Source organism: Aythya marila, assembly GCF_965140915.1.
Source record: "Aythya marila genome assembly, chromosome: 2".
In the NCBI taxonomy this organism is placed as follows: Eukaryota; Metazoa; Chordata; class Aves; order Anseriformes; family Anatidae; genus Aythya; species Aythya marila.
In genome coordinates this window covers 82414130-82435591 of record NC_139043.1, presented here as the reverse complement: position 1 = coordinate 82435591, position 21462 = coordinate 82414130, and the positions used below count along the sequence as shown (strand labels likewise).

The window sequence follows — 21462 nt, the reverse complement described above, 5'->3', positions numbered from 1 at the left end:
GAGAACGCATTGAGAACAGCCCTAAGGGGAAGGACCTAGGGAGTGCTGGCTGATGAGAAACTTGATATGAGCCGGCAGTGTGTGCTTGCGGCCCTGAAAGCCAACCGTATCCTGGGTGCATCTAAAGCACTGTGGCCAGCAGGGTGAGGGAGGTGATTGTCCCCCTCTGCTCTGCTCTTGTGAGACCCCACCTGGAGCCCTGCCTTCAGCTCCAGGGCCCCCAGCACAAGAAGGACATGGACGTGTTGGAGTGAGCCCAGAGGAGGGCCACAAGGATGATCAACGGGCGGGAGACAGGCTGAGGGAGGTGGGTTTGTTCAGCCTGGGGAAGAGAAGGCCCCAGGGAGAGCTTCCAGTACCTAAAGGGGGCCTGCAGGAAAGCTGGAGAAGGACTCCGTGTCAGGGAGTGTAGTGATAGGACAAGGAATTTTGTTTTTAAACTAAGAGGGTAGATTGAGATTAGATAAAAGGAAGAAGTTCTTTATCCAGAGGGTGGTGAGGCCCTGGCACAGGCTGCCCAGAGAAGCTGTGGATGCCCCATCCCTGGAGGAGGTGCTCAAGGCCAGGCTGGATGGGGCTTTGGGCAACCTGGTCTGGTGGGAGGTGTCCCTGCCCATGGCAGGGGGGTTGAAATTAGATGAGCACAGAAGTGCCATCAAAGTCAAGATAAGTTGTCTTTTTTTCTGGAGCAATGCTTCCCTTTTGTGGAGACATGTACTTTTCTGGTAAAACAAGCGTTACTCTATTTGTAAACATAACTAATAGTAAGTGCAGTAGGAATTTATGGGTAAACATGGTAGCACTAGGGTCTGTAACTTTAAGCAGTAGCTGTCTCCACTCCCTCCTGCCTCCCCCGCAAATGAGGGGTAAGGTTTGCTATTTAATGTCTTCTCTTTTCTTAGTGTGTTGCCTACTGAAGAATGTTTACTTGACAGATGCATTAATAGTTGTGCTCTTGTTTGTTTTTGTTTGGTTTTCCAGAGGAGCTTAAGAATGTTTTTTCAAGGTTGTTTTGAACAAATTTTGCTGTCTTTGATAACTAAAATAGTATCTGTTCCAAGCAGCAATTTATCTGTTAAGGCAATAAACAGTTTGTAGAAAAATGACCTGACTACTTAGAGTAGTGGTTCAGTGTGCCAACTGGAACTTGGTATTCATGAAGTATATTGGGATGTAGCAAAGCATTGCAGCTACTGTTCTTAAAATCTCATTTTTGTAGCGTGGTGTTGAAACGGATTTGCCCATGTTGCTGTTCTCGCTGTGCTAACCGCTGTCCTGAAATTAAAGCTGTAAAAACTCCTTGAAAGACCAGCTGGTTAGCTGAGTTGCGAACTTAATGAGCGATGTTTCTGCTTGTAGGCAAGTTTATGACTTGGAACCTGTGCCAGGGCTGAACTTGCAGTTCACGTCCACTGAGGCAACAAGAGGGGCATCAAGGAACAAGAAGATAGAGCTCCCCATAGTGTTGCAGATGGTCTTTAGGCAGTGAAAAGGAAGTTGTAGTGTCCTGTATTTGAGTGTGGGAAGATAAGCATTGGGTATACCTTGATGTTAAGGTACAACACTGAGGGACAGCTTTTGAGTTGTCTAGGCAGCCTGAGCTCAACTCCTTTGTCTGCATGTGCTGCAGGATTTGTGTGTGTTGATACAGCAGACAAAAAGATCGATTTTTTAAATTTTTTTGTGTGTGTGTGTGAGTTCGCTAGCAGGCAGCGTGCTATTCTAGGCTTGAATTTTTGTTCATGCAGTGTTTTCCGGTACTTGTCATGGGAATTTCACTCCCGGTTACCTCCTCTGCAAATACATTGTGTTCTGACTTTTGTTGCAGCTACAAAACTTCAGAGGTGAGTACAGAACTGGCTGCTTTGGGTTCCCCTGGTTTAATGAGACTTTTCTTAGGGCACGAGAGATTAGAGGAAGGATAGCCATCTTTTTCCAGAGTGGCTTTTTACTGTCTTAATTGTTGTCCTCACGTGTGTGATCCCTTCTTTTGTTCCTCTTGCTCAATAAATAAGACAGAGGTCTGGCAGACAATGAGCTCAATCACTAGGCATCAGTGTTCATCTCCATAGGAGGTCCATTATGTGTACACAGATAAGTAGGGGGTCATATGGAAAAGTGATGCATTGCAAGTGTTAAAGCATGTGTGCTGCATTGAATAATAAGGGTTGCACAGACAGCTTTTGTGCTGCATTACCTAGTTTCTGAGTGCTTTTTTTTTTGTGGCTGCTTCTATCAAGCTTGGTGCTAGCTCAATTAAGTCATTGTTTAGGGTTTTTATTTAGGGTTTAAGTTTTTATGAAATGCCTTAGTGCATGATAATAGATGATGCTGGTTTTAGCAGACTATGCTGGATTACTGTGTTATATCAGTTACTTTGGGAGTAGAAGGGCGTTAGTTCACTGTATGATATGAAGGAGGGTGGATGTATAAGCTGCTTTCTTAAACAGAGATGTTAGTTGCAGGAAAGCATCTCTTTACAAACACAAGTTAAGTACTTTACTAGGAGGCAACATTTTTTATTTTATTTTTTTTTGAACTAATAACCTGAATACACTAAAACATTAAATTTGGTAGCTTGTTCAAAAAAATCTTGGTTTGATTTGTTTCACTTGAGCACCAGGTCAGTTCTGTCATGGTTGTATAAACTAAGTAAAGCAAGATCTAAAAAAGCCATCAAATGTTAAGAAGAAAAAAGGAACCAAATGCTACGTTATGCTTGCATAAGCCTATACGTAGTTAAGATCTTAAAAGACATAAACTGTGTTGAGATGAGGGAAAACTTCCATGGCATTACAGGCTAGGCTTCATGTGCAAAACCCCTCCCTAGAAGCACACATGGCACTGAAGGGCTTAGGTGGATATACATGGTGATAAGTGACCTAAGTTACTACGCTAGAATTTTTGCCAGCATGCAAGCAGTAACGTTTCTGCTTTAATAAGAAACTTTCTGAACTGAGCTGTCATGTAACTTCTGAGGAAAGGACACGAATGCAGACCAAGGGATGCCTGCCCTTGGGATAGAAAAGAATTATGTTGCTGTGCAAAAGCCATGTAACTCCTGTCTGGTGAAACAGAAATGGGCTAAATATGTAAAATAATTGCTGCTTCATAGTAAGCTAAAGCTAGTGCAGCATTGAAATGGGTTCCTTATTGAAAAATGGCTAGGGAGATTGTTATCAGAGAGGAAATCTCCATAGTGGTGTTGCATGTCAGAGGTGACAAACATCTGGAAATGTTAGTTATAATTTTGGTATTCGTTGTTTTCAGAGTCCTTGTTATGGACATTGGTTCTCTGAGTTTTTGAACAGCGTGTAACACAAGGGCAGTGTTGCCATCCTCTTTAACAACAAGCATGAATGAGTTCTGCTGGAATGGGTTGCCCAGGGCAGTGTTATATCACCCGTCTTTGGAGGTTTTTAAGAGATTTGTGGACATGGCAGTAAGGGACAAGGTTAAGTAATGGACCTCAGTAGGTCATGTTGATGGCTGGACTTGATGATCTTGAAGGTCTTTTCCAACCTGAATATTATTTTTTCGGTGCATTCCTCATGGGGGTGTCCCCTCCTGCTGAAGCAAATATGAAGAATTAGGTGAGGATCTGAGTGAAAGTTGAGGTTTCAGTCACACTGCTGATATTGTGGAGAAAGGGAGGGAGAAATGAGCAAAACAGTTGCTCGCATTAAGGAGTAATTGAGCAATTTATATGCAGTGAGGCAGGCCTGTGGTGTGAATTGTTGAGCATCCAGTGGTTGAAGTAGACCTCCAGAGAATAAGCTCTGCTGTCCTTATTCTGTTCAGCTCAAATATCCTCAGGATTGGCACTGATGTAGGAAATAGTCTTTGAGGAGGCAGCAAGGCCTGGCTTTGGGGCGGGCTGGAGCATATCTTTAGGTGATGAGGGATCAAAGAGAAATCTAGGAAGGTGAAGAGAGAACTGGTAGAATTCAGGGTGAGGGTTGGTTTGTTCACAAAAACACTGGAAGCCACCACACCACCTTCCTGCTGCCAGAGCCTCTGCCTCTTGTGGCTAAGGTCTTACAGGAATAGTGAAGCAGAGTTAAATGGCCTACTGATGTACACAGCCAGAGTAATAGATGCAAGGCAGCCTAAATTTTCACAGGCCATTTGACAAAAATGCACTGTTCCCCTGAAGCAAATAGTGATTTCGAGGCCAAAAGGAAGGTTTTGTTGTTTTAAAATAGAGCGTGACAACTATGAGGCTAGGCCGAAGAACGGGAGGGAGATAATGGGTACCTGCTGCAGGAAACCCGAAATTGCTAGTGCTGAGAGGTTGTTGAGAGGACCAGTGCTTGGAAGGAATGGGGCAGTGGGTTGCCTCTTGCATGCACCGTGCTGCTCACATGTTTGTGTTACAGTGATAGTGTGCTAAAAGGAGAGGCAAGCTGTTAATAGGCCGTGCCCCAGATAGGCCTAACATTTCTTCATACCCTGAAGAAAAGAGTAAGAACCAGGAGAGGAAAACTTTCATAGAAGGTCTTACTTTTGTACTGTAAAGTGCAGCCTCGTTGACTTAACTCAAGAATAAGTTACTGTTAACCTGTGTTAACCTTAAAAATGACCTTTTGTCTCTCACTCTTCCTGCCACCCACAGCACTACTATTTGGGCCTTTGCGGAAAGAGCAGCTCAGTTGTTCCTGAAATACATTGGCAGCACAGTCTTAGGTGCACAAGGACCCCGGCACAGGAACAACTTTGTGGTCAGTCCCCTCACTGTCTCCTCTGATTTGTAAGAAGCACTGCAGAGGATATGTATAAGAGGCCACACAGATCTCCGAAGATATGTTGAACCGTATCTCTAGGTAATCATCTTGCTGTGTTCAGATGAGATTGCTAATCGCATCTTTTAATTAGAGAAATGTCATAGCTGTAGGAAAATAAAGCTGTTTGAAAATGTGGGTGGTGACTGGTTGTTTTGCTGACAGTCTCCTCTGCTTCAGCAGGCAGATCTAAGCCTCCTGAATTGGGAAACTTACGCTCTCTAATAAAAAGGAACTGTGACTAATTTCAGGCTGACGTCTTCCCAGGGACTTTTTCTTCTTTGTGGTCAAAAGTTCTTGTTGGTGAAGCGGTGTGAGATGAAAAACATTAAATGCCTTGAACTGAACCTAGGAAGAGGCAGCTAAGTCACCTTCGTTCTGATTGTTGCCTTGTAGCCAAGAATGTTGAAGGAAAGGCTGACATCGTTCGTGTAAAGATAAGTTTCCAAAAAGGGCAGTTCACATAGCTGAAAAACTGAGGTTGAGCAAAGAAACAAGAGCTAACTCCAGTTTACTCGCGGGGCTAACAGTAATTTCCAAGTTAGCATATTCTGCGAAGTTGCTTTGACAGCAATCTTGGATCTGGTCCTGCAGTGTGCAATTAGAATTGTCATTCCCTGTGATATTTAAAACACTTGTAACTTACTTCAGTTTAGCGCAGAAAGTGAGTGTGGCTGAGCTATTTTTTCCAGATAACATCTACTTCAATAGCTGCTTTCTGTGCAGATTATCTCATGCTAACAGCATTAATGTTTCTAAAATGAGAAATAGATTGGCATAAGAAATAAGCAAATCACACCCCATACATTTTGCTCGCTGCCTTTAATTTAAGAGGCATACGTGGTGGTATTATTGTCTGTCCTGCTTTTGTGCCATGTTTGGTCAGGGTTCTGAGTCCATTAAAAGTATTTTCAGTCTGTGTTTTAAAGATGAAATGTCACAACAATGATTTTTATTTGAATCTGGTGGAGGAAATTGTCAGGTAGCCAAATGTATGAAATTACTAATTGGCTGATAACTTGAAAATGGCTCTTAATTAACAGAATAGGTTTTATAAAGATAGCTATGTACTAATGAGCTAACTTTATTTTTTTTCCTTTAGAATTGGCCTTGCCAAAGGGATGGTATCCTATAATGGGAGGAGTGGAAAAAATGGTTAATGGAATAGAAGCACAGGTAGAAAGAGGCTTGTGTTCATGTACGCTTGAAAAAAAGTAGACTGAAAAACCATGCTGATAAGAAGGAACAAATGTATGAGAGCAGTAACTTACAGCAAGCAATGCATGTTTCTGAACAGGATCACAAGTGCCCTTCTCAGGCCTAGCTTAACTGTAAAACCTGAAAATAAGTGCTGTTTGCTTCCCTTGTGCTGCTGGTGGTTCTCCCAGTGAACGTGCTGTGATCTGACTTTTATGCTGTAGTTGCTTCTAAGGCTAGAAATGATTAGTCAAGTTTTGCTGAGGCACGCTGTCTGATAGTACTGCGCTTTTACTTCTTTGAATATATGGGATTTGAATATATGTTCTTTGAATATATGGGATTGCCTGCTGTCCTGCTTCTTAGTGCAGGTGTGAAAGTTGTTTTTTGTTGGTGTTTTTTTTTTTTTTTTTTTTTTGGAAGCCAAGGTGATACGGTCTTTAGTTGCAAGGATCCTGTGGTCTGACTGGCTCCTGCGTGTCAAAGGAAGAGTTGAATATAGGCTATACAGCTCGAATTCCCGAGGGGAAAGAGGTTGTACGTGTGTTCTTAAAGACATTTTTAGTCACCACATCTCTGCCTTTCCCTTAAGCTTTCAGAGACCTATTTGATTATAGCCTCAATTAAATTCCCGTCCTTTGATGAAGGAAGTCCTTTGCTTAATGTGTAGTTGGTATAGCTGGAACATTAGGGCATCAGTCAGGATCCAAAATTAATTGCCACTTGGGACTGCTAGTGACACCGAAGCGTTGAAAAGAACATTGTCTCTTTCAAAGGCTTTCTGAAATGGTCAACTTAGCAAACAAAGCACATCCTTATTACATTAAGGGATTGTTAGTGTTGAACCTTGCTTCTCATTTTTACGTTGTAATGACAAAGGTGAAGGCATACTTTATCTGTTGAAGACAATGCAAGTTGAGGGAGGAGAGCCAAATGCTCCTTACATGGTGCTCTCTTGTGCTCTGTCCTCCAGCAGCTCCCCTGTACAGGAGGAAAAAGCCCCAAGCTGACACCAAGGGAGGAGAGGAGAGCATCTCGTCCCACAACCAGCAACAAGCGTGTCAGCGGTAGAACAATATGGGTTCAACATCCTGTGCTTTCCTTTGTGTTGAATTCCTTCCTGTTTGAGAACATTGCCTTTAAAACATATCAGCTTGAGCTGTAGGAACATTGTGCTTATTACCACGGTATCTATATTCAATGATCGGTGCAGCTGTTTGAGGTCGCAAAAAAAAAGAGGAGCTAAGAAGGCATTGGCTGTGGGACAGCAGAGCTGTGAAGGCACATCCGATGCGTGGAGAGCTAAAAGAAGGCAGGACCTGGGAGGGGCTGAAGCTGCTGCCTGTGGGAGCACAGCGGTGGAGGAAGATCCAGCAGCCAGGCCAAGCTGTGCTAGGTGATCTGGATCCAAGCACACAGCTGCCAGCTAAATAGTTGAGATGAATCTCAGCGAAGCAACCGAGGGGTGCTAGGAAACGTGGTGTCAGCTTGCATTGTATCAGCTGATACAGAAGATTAGGCTCTACATGCTTAATTAAAGGAAACGCCTAATTTTCAGTAATGTTTGAGCTAATATCCACGCACTTCTCTGACTTGAGCTTCAAAAGTAAAATTTGAGGTAGCTACTCTACATTTTCTCTCTGACTAATTTCTGTGACTGGTATTGAACTGGTTGTGGGCAAGCGGGGAAGGGAGAGCACTGCATTTTTTCAATAATTGTATAATTAAATTCATTGATGGTAGGCCAAGAATACTGATCACAAGGGTTGGTGCTGAATCAGAAGGAATACTTTAAATGGTGCTCTGTTAAGCAGAGACATAATTGCCCTCTCTTTCCCTTTCTTGGCTTATTGGATGACTGCATTGCTTGTTTCATACGTGACTTTGAGTGTGACTAGAGCTGTGAATCAGTATTTGTGAGAATTCTGCATCTGGCTTGTGCTCTGACTTCCCTTTTATGAGCTGGAGAGGCTGGTTGTGTTATTACCAGCTACGCAGTGAAAATCCTCTTAAACTCTCCTCGTTATGAGTGGGTGAAAATGTTTGGCAAACACGGGAATCAATAATTGCTTATTCGCCTTGCTACTGCTATTCAAAAGCAGCACTGTCCTTTTTGTGTTTGCAGAGATAATCGATGCCTGTCCTCAGATGATAACCAACAGGGATAGATAACTTTGGGGTCTTACTTCGCAAAGTCATCCTGTGACTACATGTGTTTTTGCAACTGCTCTTGCTTCCACTCCTGATCTTTTGTCAGCTGCAGCAGGGCTTGCATCAAAACAGTAATAGTTTCTTTGCAATCAGAAAAACTTGATGGTTATTTTAGTTCAAGTTAGTCACTGGTTTGCCATGCTGCTGAAATGCCTGGAGCTCAGTGCATCACAAAAAGAATAAGTAAACTGAGTTAAAGCTCCTAAAAGGGAAATAAACACTTGTCTCAGTCTGAGGAAGAGCACTGTGTAACTTGACCTGGTAAGTTTTCATAAAGAAGAGTCTGGCTTTTTAATGGCCTAGTCTAACATGTCCATTTTGTTCTACTGTTGCCGGCTGAAATTGAAAATTAAAATGAGGGAAAAATACCTTCATGATTACAGTTTTCCCTTGGGAACTATTTCATTTGTGGCTTTCTCAGAAGAGAGATTGTGGCTTCCGTTCTATTTCTGTGGCATGAAAATTCAGATTTGTGTAGCCTGTTTCTAAAGTTAAGAAAATTCTAGATGCCAGCTATGGAAGATATAAACAGCTTCCAGGTGTCTGCAATTTGAGGAAGTCCCTAGCTGAAGCAGATTGCCATCTTGATGTGACCTTTGCCAAAAATAACTGTAGTAGTACGTGCACAAAGTGCCTGTGCGCTGTAGTAAGAAGATAACAAAAACAATCTGTTTTAGTGTACAAGATCTGTTTGCTTTTATAGAATTGTGTTTCTGTAGTGGAAAGGCAAGCTTCTGAAACTGCTTTACTTTGATGATACTCTGGTCAGTAGCATCTTACTCCACTGGAGGACTGCAATATAGACTGTAGCTGTTCATGTGGTCCCGAATCAGTAGGGCTCACTGTGCAGCTTGCTTTATTCCAGCACTCGGCTTCTTGATCCACTGAAAAACTACTTTATGGTACTTTTGGTACCATAAATTACACCAACTAACAAACGGGATTCCTTTCAGATAAAAGATAGCACAATTCAGGCTTCAAACTGCGTTGTTCCATAGATCAGATCTACCGTAGATGCAATATCTGTATCTGTCCAAACCTTCAAGTATAGGCAGATTGTATCTCGGTGGTATGATATAATGGAAAAGATGTTTCTTCAGTGTACAGAAATTAGGGTAAAAAGGATTACTTTCCCCTGCATTCTGTAGGCCTGGTACTGCATAGTCTGATTTGGTGTCTAGAGCCTTTAATGGCTGTTTCTCATTAGCATTTTAGTTCAGATCAAAGTGTGCTTTTGAAGTGCATCTTGTGTTTGCCCCATTTTATAGTTATTTGCTCTCTATTGTGGAGCACTGGAGGTGCACAAACAGGATTCCTTTCAGATAAAACCAAGCTAAAAGGCATGCTGTCTCTACAAATAGATACCAAGTGAACGCAACCAGAAAACAGCTAGTCTGAAATAAAACCTCCTGCAAAACATGAGTCCTCAGCACCGAGATTTTGCTGTACTGACCTTCTTCTGTTGTGCTGCACTACAAGCTAATGAAGACTCAGCCAAAGAGGGCCAGGTTATATCCTGAAACTGAGCAGGTGATCAAATGAAATAACAAAGACCTTTTAGTGATGGAGGATCTTACATTTACCGTGAGAGTTGAGTGATTGCTCTAAAGGAGTGCATCGTGCTTCAGACGAAGGGCAGCCAAGCTTTCTGGGTAGCCAGATACCTTGGGACTGCCAGGACTTGGAGTGCTGAAGGAAGGGAAGAGCTGGCTGCTCAATTTACAGGTAAGAGATGAGGGACATGGTGCTGCGTGGGGCATAGCCACCGTTGCAGTTGTACTCGCTTCTGTAGTGAGACATTTCGATGACCTGTCAGCACCACCCCAGGGCAGGTCCTAGTTTTGAGTGGGACCTGTGCTTCAAGTTGTGAAGAGCTCTGTGTGTATAAAAGTTGCTCACTAATGCTCTAGACAAGGGTAGACTTTTAATGTTCCTCTCTACCCTAGATCTTTTCTTCATCCACATATTCGGTCTTAGAGAAAACATGGTGGAAGCACGAATGAGAAGATAGCTATACACTTCCCACTCCTTGTGTTTATTGAAAATGTCAAAACGTTTCTCTGTAGAGATGCTCAAAGTCAAGCAGCAATTGAAACCCTGTAGGAAGAAGACAACCAGAAGTAGGCATGTGAATTGACTCTCCAATGCAGATGTGCTGGAGAAACTATTCTCACCCCAAAAGCTTCTCCAAAGTTGTTTTTTTTTTTTTGATTTTTTGTTGTTGTTGTTGTTCAGAAAGGAATTTAGTAACTAAATTGTCTTCAATAGTTGAGTTCTGCTCATACTTTCTTTTTTTTTTTTTTTCTTAATAAATAGAGACTTTAAAAATTATTGTAAAATTCATTACCATCTGTGAAACATTTTTGGAACAGGCTGGAGAAGTGTGACTCTGCCCAAGGTATAACACTATTTAGAAGGTAGTTCTTCTCACTATGCCCATTCTGATGGGCATAAACTGGTAGCTTTCCGAATACTTAGATAAATTTTGGCATTGAGTGCATTAACCTGGCATCAGCTTGGTGCTTGAATAGGCTTGCTGTGTTAGCTGGACTTGAAATCTTTTCCCTACCTGCCAGGGTTTACATCTCCGTAGTAGAGTTACCTGAGTATGTTCTCAAGTCTCAGCTGTTCGTGTTGTCTCAGCTTTGCTGTAGCTCAGTTCAAATGTCACTGGGTTATGGGATTGCAAGGTTGCGCTTCAGAGGAGGTGCCAGCACTCCCATTTGTCTTCCCTGTGGGTGTCTTCTGGAACAGGAGGATGTCAGGATAACTCCAGAAGAGAAGAGGTGTAAGCAACACTGATCAATGCTGATTAAAAATCCTGGTGTGGAGCACTTAATGCATATGTGCTAAAGGGCTTAGTGAAGGTCACTGCCGGCAGTTAGGATTTGTTTGAGATCCAGGCTCTTCAAGGGCTGCTGCCAACTTCAAAAACTTCAACACCCCAAATCTTTCGGCTGCTGAGTTTGTTCGCATTGCCCAGGAAGGGGTGACAGGAGTCTAGAGTGAAAATTTGGGTTTCCCAAGACCTGCTGTGAGTGAGTTCACTTGCATTTATGATTTTTTCTGGAGAGAAGGTGCGGGACAGGCATGCACCGTATTTCTTAATCTATCACAAGTTGTAAGTTAACATTGTATGACAATGTAATTAAATTAACTTTCTAAAAAAGCTTTTTTTTTTTTTCTATCCTAAAGTTTGGAAGTGATGACTCGAAACAGCTCCTCTAGATTCAGAGCTCCAGGTATAAATTTCACGTTTAGTTCTACTGTAGAAAGACTTAATGTTGAATTTGTAAAACTTGTCAGTCTTTGATGCCGTCGGTGAGATTGCCCAGTCAGCACTATGTACAGTCTTGGCAATACATTTGCATCTTTAAAATTTACTTGTAATATGTATCTTGCTACGCTCTGTTTAGTACCTTAATACTGTCATTTTTGCAGGAGGACGATGCAAACCTTGTTCCTCTGGCAATTCTTTCGGTGCCTGTATGTTGATGCATCAACAGCCAGCCACCATCTGTTTACTCATGGACTTTAACCCTAACTTCATGAGCTGTAAGCAGATTTGGATGTACAGCTTTGTTTCTTGAGAGGGAGGTTAAAATAATGGTGTGACTTACTGGGTAGTTGATAAATACTTGTATTAATAGACTTAGTTTGAATCTTGGGTAAGTGAGTGTAACTAAGGAACATTTAAGAAAAGAACAATATGTTTAAGATGGCCGTGTTACAAATGGTCTTGTGGCATGAAAATAGTGGTGTTGTGGTGTGGTTTTTTTTTTTTTCTTTCATCCCAGAGTCAGGGGTGTGAAGGGAAGTCTTGTCTTCGGAAGGAATTCAGTCTGCCTTTGCTTTCTTCGGGTGCATTCACAACTTGCTGTTGGTTTCAGATAGGTAAGCCTGCCTGACTCTTCTGGAGACAGTAGACCCTCACCCATTCTCTTTACCATACCTCTGTTAAGAGACAGTGCAACAATTTTTCTCAAGTTGGCTTAGATATCAAAAAAAAAAAAAAAAATCTATGGAGAGAAAAGGGTACCTCAGGCTGCAGTATATTCTGACCTTCTTGTCTTCCAGCGAGCTCCCAGTGCTCCAAACTTCAGTGCGCTTCTTTCCTCCTCTGGTGGGCAAGCAGTTGTAGTCATTTGCGTGGCTCTGCTAACAGACCATTTGTAAAATCGAAATCATCAGGCATGATTGAAAACATTCCCTGCAGAGTCAGGATTGCCATGTTTGGAGTTGTGTTTATAAAAAGAGGAGAGAAGGGAGTACTTCTGGGATGTTTTTCTTCCCTCCTGCAGCCCACTCGACCGTTCGGTTTTGCAGTCAGTGCTACGAGGGCAGAAAGTCCCTTGGTGACAGAGCTGCCGAATCCTGCGGGCGTGCATGTCGATACCAAGGGACAGGTCTCAGCAGAGGTTTTACTCAAGTATGCAGGGCTCTGGTGGGAACGTCCACTTCAGTTCATGTGAGCTCTGCCTGTCCCCCCGTGTAAGTTCTGTTGTAGGTTGCCAAGAGTTGAGTGTGGAGCCTCTCAGAAGTATCACTTATCCCTGGTAATTTTTTTGACTAATGGATTCAAATGGAGAAAAGACCAAACGTTGCCGTGACATTAACGATGAGTATTTGATTGAGAGGAGCTGTTGCTCCACTAACTTGAGTAATGTAACATAGATGTGTCTTCCAGGTAGTAGTAAAATGACTAGAGCAATCTTTGGTTACCTTTCATTTTAGATGATAAATGGCAGACGAATTATCACAGAATGCTACTTACTCATATGGTATCCCAGTGGGTGCTCTTAAGTTACGAAACTTGTTATTAGTGGCTGAAACTCCTGTCTGTAAATTTCTGTGAAATGTCTTAGGCTACAGGAACGCGAGGAACTATGATCCCTCTGGGTCAAGCCAAATGTGCACCCGTCCCATTATCCTACCTCCACTGGTGGCCAAAACAGCTGCCTACGAAATAAATGCTCCACAGGGTTAAGGTAAACCTCTGTGGTGCTTCCCTCAGCGTCCAGCTGGGTTTTCCAAAGACAAGTGATATTTTTGTATTTTCAGTGACCTGCGGAGCTTATTATCTATTAACTTGTTGAGTGTCCCCGTGGGATTATGTACACTTCTATCTTTAAAATCAAGTGGTAGAGTTTCATAGCTTTTACTACACGTTGTGTGAGGAGAGGCATCCTTCTGTTGTTCTGAACATGCTACCACCTAGTTTTGTTTAATAGATCCATCTCTTCTGCTGGAAGAGTTGGCACACGATTAAGTACAATTAATTTGCCTTGTTCGGGTCACTTAGGGTTTTATCAAATCCTTCTCATGTTTCCCAATTTTCCATGCCAAAGAGTCTTACTCTATCCATTTACTCTATCCATTTGTGTGTGTGTGTAAGACTCATTTTAATTATCCTAGTTGGTTTTTGCTGAACTTTCCTTCATTTTTGTATCTTGTTTGAGAAGGTGGAACTAGATTGTCTTGAAGATGTGAACACACAGCTATATGATGTTGTTTTTAGTGTTCTCTCTTCCTTTCCCACTAATTCTGAGCATTTGATCTGCTTTCTTTATTTCTTTATTTTTTCCCCATGTGCATGCTTTTGCTTTCATCTACATTGAGCATATCCTTGAAGATAAGATGATTAAAATACTTAGTAAACTTGTAAATTAAGCTGAGGCAGTCACCAAATCAGAGCCAATGTAGTTTGGGCACTAGGGGCTGAGTTAAACCACGTCCCCAAGTAAGAGAAGTTCAGTACTTATAAGCCATTTGTTGTGAATGTAAGTGAAAGTGTTAGTGACCTTGGATTGCCTGATAACAGGAAGCAAGACTCACGTCTCAGGAAATCTTGAAATTAATTTTTAATCTTTAAAAGTAAGGTGATTTATTTCTAGTCTCTTCAAATCCTGCCTCTCATAGCTGTTAACTCCTGTTTGAAGTAACTGACCTTGAAAACTTTCAGTATTCAGGTATGTTTTTTATTTTGCAGAGGGTTGGGATGGCTTCTCATCCCTTCTGCACAACAGCTGTAATATCACTGCCTTGTTTAATGTGTCATTTCAGTGTTTATACGCTGTTGCATCTGTTGGGGTTTATGAACATGACAGTGATGCTATTAGAGAATGTAGAAACAAAGGGATCTCTGTACTCTTCTAAGGTAATGTTTAATTGTAAAATAAGCTGATTAGTTCATTGTAAGGGAAAAACTGATAAAATCTATACAAAGACAGCTGTTGTAGTATAACTTCATTTAGACCAATGCTATCACAATTCTATTTCTGTTTGGAAATAGGGTGAAGTGAAACTGTCATGCCACGTGTGGCAGTGCTATTAATGATGTTTAAATGGTTCTTGGGACTGGGCTCGATATTTAAGCTCTGATAGTAGTACTCAGTTCTGAAATCCTTGCAGATGGCCTCAGCTTCCAGAAAGATGTACTGGGAAATCTCACTGTTCCTACTCACAGTAGTGCATGAGGTAAACTGATTGCTGAGACTGAATGGAGAGGGTTTTTTGTGAGTACTGGCACGTATGTATGTAAATACATCTAAATACATGGACATCTTTGAGGAAGGGAAGGATGTAGGAGTGGTTGGCCTAATGAAGGGTAAGCTTTGAACTTGCAAGATTTTTCCATTTTATTTCATTTTCCTCCAATTGAGTCAACTCTTTGGAGTTTGGATAGTAAACCTGGCTTAGGGAAATGTTTTCTTCTCTTGGCGAAGCACATTGTGTCAGTGCCCATGAAAGGTGGGGAGAGTGTCTTGTGTGAATGAAAGAAATAAATGAAAGGAATAAAGCAAAACTGGCCATTGTCCAGTAGTTACACCTAGTTGTAAAACTGCTCCAAAGAGTTGATGTTACACATAAAGCATTATGAGCTTTTTTAATGAAATTTATATGGTACAGACTTAAAAATAGATTCCTTCACAAGGATTAATATGATCAGATCATATAATATTAGGTGTTGCACTGTGTGTATTATTCACCTTACATGATACTTTTTCTAAAAAAGTTGAATTAATTCACTTTTATTTGTTGTAAATGCCAAGTTCCTTAAATAACAATAGATATATTTTATGGCTATTTCATAATCATAACAATAATGTGATTTGTGATAATAAGCAATATATATAATAAGCTTGTAACGACAAAGCTTAGTATAAATGTTCTTAAAATACAAGAGGTGATGATAATAGAGAAGCAAAGGCAGGTATAATCTTGTAGTCTGCTCAAACTACCATATACTTTAGACAGTGTTACCTACGTTCAGTGTAGTCTTGCCAAATTAATTGTGGAGCTTAATGATGAATGAGAATACCGATGAACTGAGTTTCAATAATCTGTAGGCTGTTTCTCTTCTATAGAGGAGAAGCCAAGAAATCTCTTACAAGTTCTCATCCAAATCCATTTTTTTTTTTATCTACACCACCTGTATTTGGTGATAAAATGACAGTGCTTGATTAGCTGCAGATACTTAAAATTCAAAGAGAAGTTAGCTGTCTATTTTTAGTCAAGTATGCCACTAGCTTTGGAAAACGCTGTCTAAATGTACAATACAAAGCAAATGAGGAAAAAAAAAACACTTGTAAAATAGAAGTAACTTCTATTTAAAACTCTTCTTTTTGTGGGGGGTGGGGGGACTTTTCACAGGAAATTCAGTAGACAGGATATATGATATTCCTGAATTATGAAGTTGCAAAAAAACTTGGAATGCATGGATAAAATTATTACCACAGGTTTATACTTAGATTTTCTTTTCTTTTTTTTTTTTTTTTTTTTTTTCTGGGTGTAGAACAAAATCACTTGTACTTCATGTGCAAGTAGCTTGCTATTTCTACTTTTCCATACTTGTTCACAAAGAACTTTGAAAAGTCCATTATTATCTTTAATCGTGCTGTGTTTCTCATAAAAAGAAGATTAATGCCAGGGCTACTGTTCTGGTTGCAAAGGAATATTTTTGATTAAGCTTGACTGTGAATACATACAATTATAGAAAGAAACGTCATCTCTTTGGTCTGTGGAGATTGGGAAAGCTGCTGATTATGTAAATGAGTTGTTAAGGCATAGGTTAGATTAGTTAGCTCTTACTGGGGTTGTGGTTTAATTCTCTTGATGTAGCTTTTCTGAGGAAATACTTGTTGCTGATACTATGCTGTTGGACTAAAGTGTTCTTCCTAGTAGTAGCATCCTTGAAAAACTTGTTCATGTCTCCTGCTGAAATGTGTGTGTGCCCAAACAGAAGACTTCCATCTCAGTGAAGAAGTACTTACAGCCTGAATGTAAAGTAGGTAAAGAAACATTAGCACACTTTATAAAGCGGTCTGTTTTATTTATTTTAATCATTTACTTCAAGTTAGTAATAATATTTATAGCTAGGTTGGAATTAGTAAAGTTAAGCTCCGTATTATTTTGTTTTGCATTCCCTTGCTGAAGTTTTTCTAAGAAAGGGTTTAACTAATTAGGTATGTCAAACAGCTCAAAGTAGTGCAAGTGGGGAAGTGCCTGGTAGGAACAAATGGTAACAAGTCTTGTAATTAAATGCTTTTAAAGTGAGAGAGTGGTTTCCAGGCCTTCCAGTGTGAAGGTGCTTTTTAAGCAGTATTACAATTGCTCATGTGAGTCATAGCAGTACAGAACTTACCTGGTTTTGTTTGTGTTTGTTTTTCCTTCCAGTTTGCCTGATTGCTTGGGGTGAAGAGTTGATAATTTTTTTTTTCTTTTACTACAATAAAAGGTAGAGAGGAGGATGTGCCTCCTCATACGAAGACAGATCTTAGAAAGGACTCGAGTGTAAATGATGAGTGAAAACTTGGTATGTGTGTAGCTCAACCTGAACTGTTGTTCTGGATGTTTCAGTAACAGCAGCACTGATTAAGTCTATCTTCACAGCATGCTGACATCATCTCAAGCATTAATTAAACTCGTTAGTTGCCCCTAACTATACTCCATGAAAATGTAAGCGCCTTTGTTTAAATATTAAATTTTAAACACCAAATGAAATCAGTCCTTTGCTGACATGGTCGGGTACTCACCAGAGGCAACCGGCAATCCTTTCATGATGTATTGGTTAGTTGTAATTGTTGAAATCAAGTTGAGTAACTAAAATGTCATTATTGATCGAGTGCAATGCGCGTAGACCAATTTGAAGGCTATTTAATTAGAATAATGTTTGTACTGTCTTTAAAGCACTGTCTATTAAAGGGAAGTGCCTTAAATGTGTGTGTACCGTGTGTCTCGGCAGGCACACCTCAAGGGACAGGAGGAGAGGGTATACACGCACATCTCATGTTGCATAGGCCAAGGAAAGCAGGAGAATAGGAGAGCTCACAGAGCAGGTGTGGAGGTTGGAAACTTCAGTGAAGTGAGCTAAACCTTCTGCTTTTAAATGCCTAATCATGATTTTGATGTTGTTAGCCTTGAAGTTGAGATGTCAAAGGAACAAGAGTTGCGTCTTGTAACAGCAGCAGCAGTCACCGCGTGCCGAGCGGAGCGCGAGGCCTGCGAGGTCCCGGGGGTGTTCATGGCCGAGGAGCAGCTCAACAAGGGACCAGCAGTGCTGGGTGGCTACAGGCACAACACAAGCCAGCAGTGTGCCTTGGCAGCCAAGGGACAAAGCATATTTTGGGTGCATTAAACACAGCCAGCCGGTCCAAAGAGGTGATTGTCCTACTGTCTTCAGCGTTGGTGTGGCCTCACCTTGAATGTTGTGTGCGGTTCTGGGCTCCCCAATACAGAAAGCGTGTTAAGGTCCTTGAAAGTGTCCAGAGGAAGGACTTGAGGACACTTGAATTGTCTCTTCTGGAGAAGAGGAGGCTGAGAGGTAACCCCGTGGCTCTCTGCAACTCCCTGAGGCAGGTGAAGACCAGAGGGAGGCGCCAGTCTCTGCTCCTGGTCACCGATGGCAGGACAGGAATGGCACAAAGCTGTGCTGGACACGAGGAAAAATGTCCTTACCATGAGGGTGGTCGAACACTGGCACGGGCTTCCTAGCGAGGTGGTTGATGCCCCAAGCCTGTCAGTGTTCAAGAGGCATTTGGACCATGCCCTCAATAACATGCTTTAATTTTTGGGTAGCCCTGAGGAGGTCCGGCCATTGGGCTTTGACCTTTGAAGGTCCCTTCCAACTGAACTGTTCTTTTATGTTGTATTGTATATTTAAGTGGTAGATACCCAAAAAGGGGAAAAAAAAGAAGAAAAAAAAAAACACCTAGAGTGAAAACGCAGAGCTGTGGAATTGAGTACCTTTGTACTCTGTTATGTAAAAGACTTTTCACTTGGAAACTGCATGGGAATCCGAAAGGCTTGCAAAAGATAAGCCTGGGTAAGGGCTTCAGTTTGTTCTTGCTAACAAGCGATGGCCTAAGGATTCTCAGAATCAAGAAGTGGTGGTGGTGGTTTTTTAATCTGTTACTATGTGATACCTCTTGAATTTGGTCTAGGCAATCGAATTTTGCTTTAATCAGAACATCCTAAACCAGCTTTACCACTGGTCGTTACATCAATCTGCATTGGTTTGCATCTTGTGGTACAAGTTTGTTGTAGCTTTGTCACACTTGCTTCTTAAAAAAAGGCAGCAGGAGTTTGAGTTGTGTTGTGTGTCCTGGAATTATGAACTTGCCTTTTTTTCCTGCTCCCAGATGTGAAAAACTAGGGCACCCTTAGTTCTTGTCCTTGATCTACTGCTTAGGATGTTAGCAGTGGATGTAATACTTGACTGTATTAATTGCGCAGTGGCTTAGTGCAGCCCGTCTAGCAATAGCACTGCTACAGCCAGCACGCAAATAACACTGCTGAGTGGATAAGTTCTCATTTAATGGCAGTGACTTAATCCCTGCTCCCAGTTTGCTTTAGGGCTTGGGTTTACAGCAAAAAATGCTTGTTGTTTCAAACATTTGTAGTTGGAACAAATGCTGTTCCTACTAACAGTAAACTCAAAAAGTGTGTTTTGTAATGACATTTTAAAAAGTATTTAATAATGTCAGTGTTTTGAACATTAGAAATTGTTTCTAATACTGGTCAGATACTTTATAGTTATATAAGGTATATAAATTATTGCCCAAACCTGAAGAATCAAAACATGGAAATGATTTTGAAGCACACAAGAGGAAAAAAAAAAAAAAAAAAAAAAAACTTTCTAATTATTTCATCTTGTTCAAGAAGTTGTATGCTGGTGTGGCCTGACTAAAGTATGTTTTCTAGTAATATTCTACTAAGGAGCTTATGTATACTTAACACAAATAAAAAGCAAACTGTCTGTAACTAAGAGCTCTAGTACACTGAATGTAAGGAAGCATGTGTTTCAGTTACTTACCCAAGGATTCAGTTTTAACATACTGTATGAAAAATTAAAATTATGTAAAAACACACAACTAGATGTTTTGGGCTGCAAGCTAGATTAATCCTTAGTGATTTCATATGTAATAGTGGAAGCACCAACAACACAGTGATGCATAGTGGCTGTGTGATTTGACTGCCAAATAATCCTAATAGTTAGTTTTCAGCACCTGCTACTTCATTGTGTTGTTTGGAATACATCTGAGTTACGGAAATAAAGCAAATAACACTGCAGGATAAGCACAGGTAACAGTGATATGGACTTTTAATGGACTTTTTAATTGCTTTGGCTAAGGAAATGCTATAGCTGAGTGAAGTAGCAATTCTTTACCGTTGGAAGTGAAAAAATGAATACTTAAGTGAAAAGAGAGATGAAAGAAAACCATTTCCTGACTCGATGTTAAAATTTAGGGGGCAAATTCTTAAACAGAATTGCATCTGCGTTGTTTCAAACTTGATCTGTTCCCCAAGTGCCTTTGGGATTTAAAAAAAAAAAAAAAAATGAAAAGCAGGTGGGAATTATTGTCTGTTATTGTTATAGAGTTTGCTGTTAATTTGAGACACTTGAAAGTCAACCCAAAAAACAGGATACACTTAAAAAATAATGCAGTGTGTCTTCGTCTTGAAATGAAATAAATATGAATCAAAATTAAGGTTAAATACTATGCCAGGGATACTAGTTTGTGATTGCCCCCCAGAAAATAGCAAAGTTAAAATCTTCAGGTTTAGTTAATACTCAAAATTTAGACTTATTGAAAGTAGGTAATTCACTTAAAGTGCAGCATGAGGGCTTATTTGCATCACAGAAAAATGCACAGGTTTTCAGTGCTGTGCGCTTATTTTCCATTAGCAAGCTTAATGATCACAGTACTAAAATACTGCTGAGAAAAGTTTTAAAACATCTTTGAGTGCTTCAGTCTAATGGCTCTGAAAAAAATAAGTCTGTAGAATTTTTGTAGAAACTAATCTATCTTAATTTTACTTCCAGGGGAGGTGAATATAATTAAAGTGATTTTAGTCATTTTGTAGCAAACTTGTATTATTTATTTTCCAGATAGGAGTTAAGTGATAAGCTTTAAGAAGTATGTAGGTAAATAAATGCATTTTTATTTAGGTTAGACTTAGTTACATGACGGTGATTAACTTTTCCCCTTCTTTCCTTCTTAGCTTATGCAGTTGTTCCCTGAAATAGAGAGAGGTTTAGCAGCTGATGTGGAACAATGAACTTTCAGCCACTAAATGAGTAACACTTGAAAACTGTCTTGCAATTGAGGAGTTATTTCTATAAGGTAACTGCATGGTGCAGGGAGGAGCAGGTGGGATGCTCAGAAATTTCCTTTCAAATAGAATCCTTTCAAAGCCTGATGTTAAAGAAGAAAGTGAACTGCCAGACTGAGTGAGAGGTGAGATGCACATGACAAAGTGGTGGAGGAGGCTGCTTAGTAGCAGGACATCATGTTATCCAGAAAACAGATTGTGAAGAAGCCTTGAAACTTGACTCACTTAAATATTTAAATGATCAAAAGCCTATAGAAAACAGAGTTAATTTGATGAGTTTTGACATCCAAATAAAGTGAAAGTGTCCCATAATATTTGAGCCATGACTTCATTTAAAGGAAGGAACAAAACCAAAACTGAAGTAGATAGCTAAGGTGCTTAGGAATATCTTGGCCATTGAAGACAAAAAAATCTATGTATGATGTTAAGGTGCAGAAACCAAAAGAAGCATGTATCCATGTGCTGTTCTGTGTATTGTTTTTGTTAGTCTAAGAAATGTGACAGCTAATGAATTAAAATTCGAGAACTTAGAGATGATTACGGACATGGTGAACTTCTGATTATAACTTAAATTTTGAGAAAAGCATTAGCCATTTCCTTCCATTGTATTTCACCTTTAATGGTGGCTCGTCCTTTGAAGTTAATCCTTGTGAGCCGG

General features: G+C 40.5%; 1 protein-coding gene across 4 annotated transcripts in view; it reads left to right on the top strand.

Annotated features, from left to right (window-relative positions):
• The window catches only part of TRIO (trio Rho guanine nucleotide exchange factor), a 243097-nt gene that overhangs the window by 11117 nt on the left and 210518 nt on the right, over positions 1-21462 (top strand). Inside the window, exons 1-2 of one of the 4 annotated variants that reach the window (XM_082753786.1) lie at positions 1828-1844; positions 4616-4823. The exons of 2 other annotated variants lie outside the window; for them this stretch is intronic. The gene's annotated coding sequence lies outside the window, so the exon portion shown is untranslated. Of the gene's footprint in view, positions 1-1827; positions 1845-4615; positions 4824-7323; positions 7597-21462 lie in introns of those variants that run through there. One more of the 4 variants, XM_082753787.1, reaches the window with a different exon arrangement.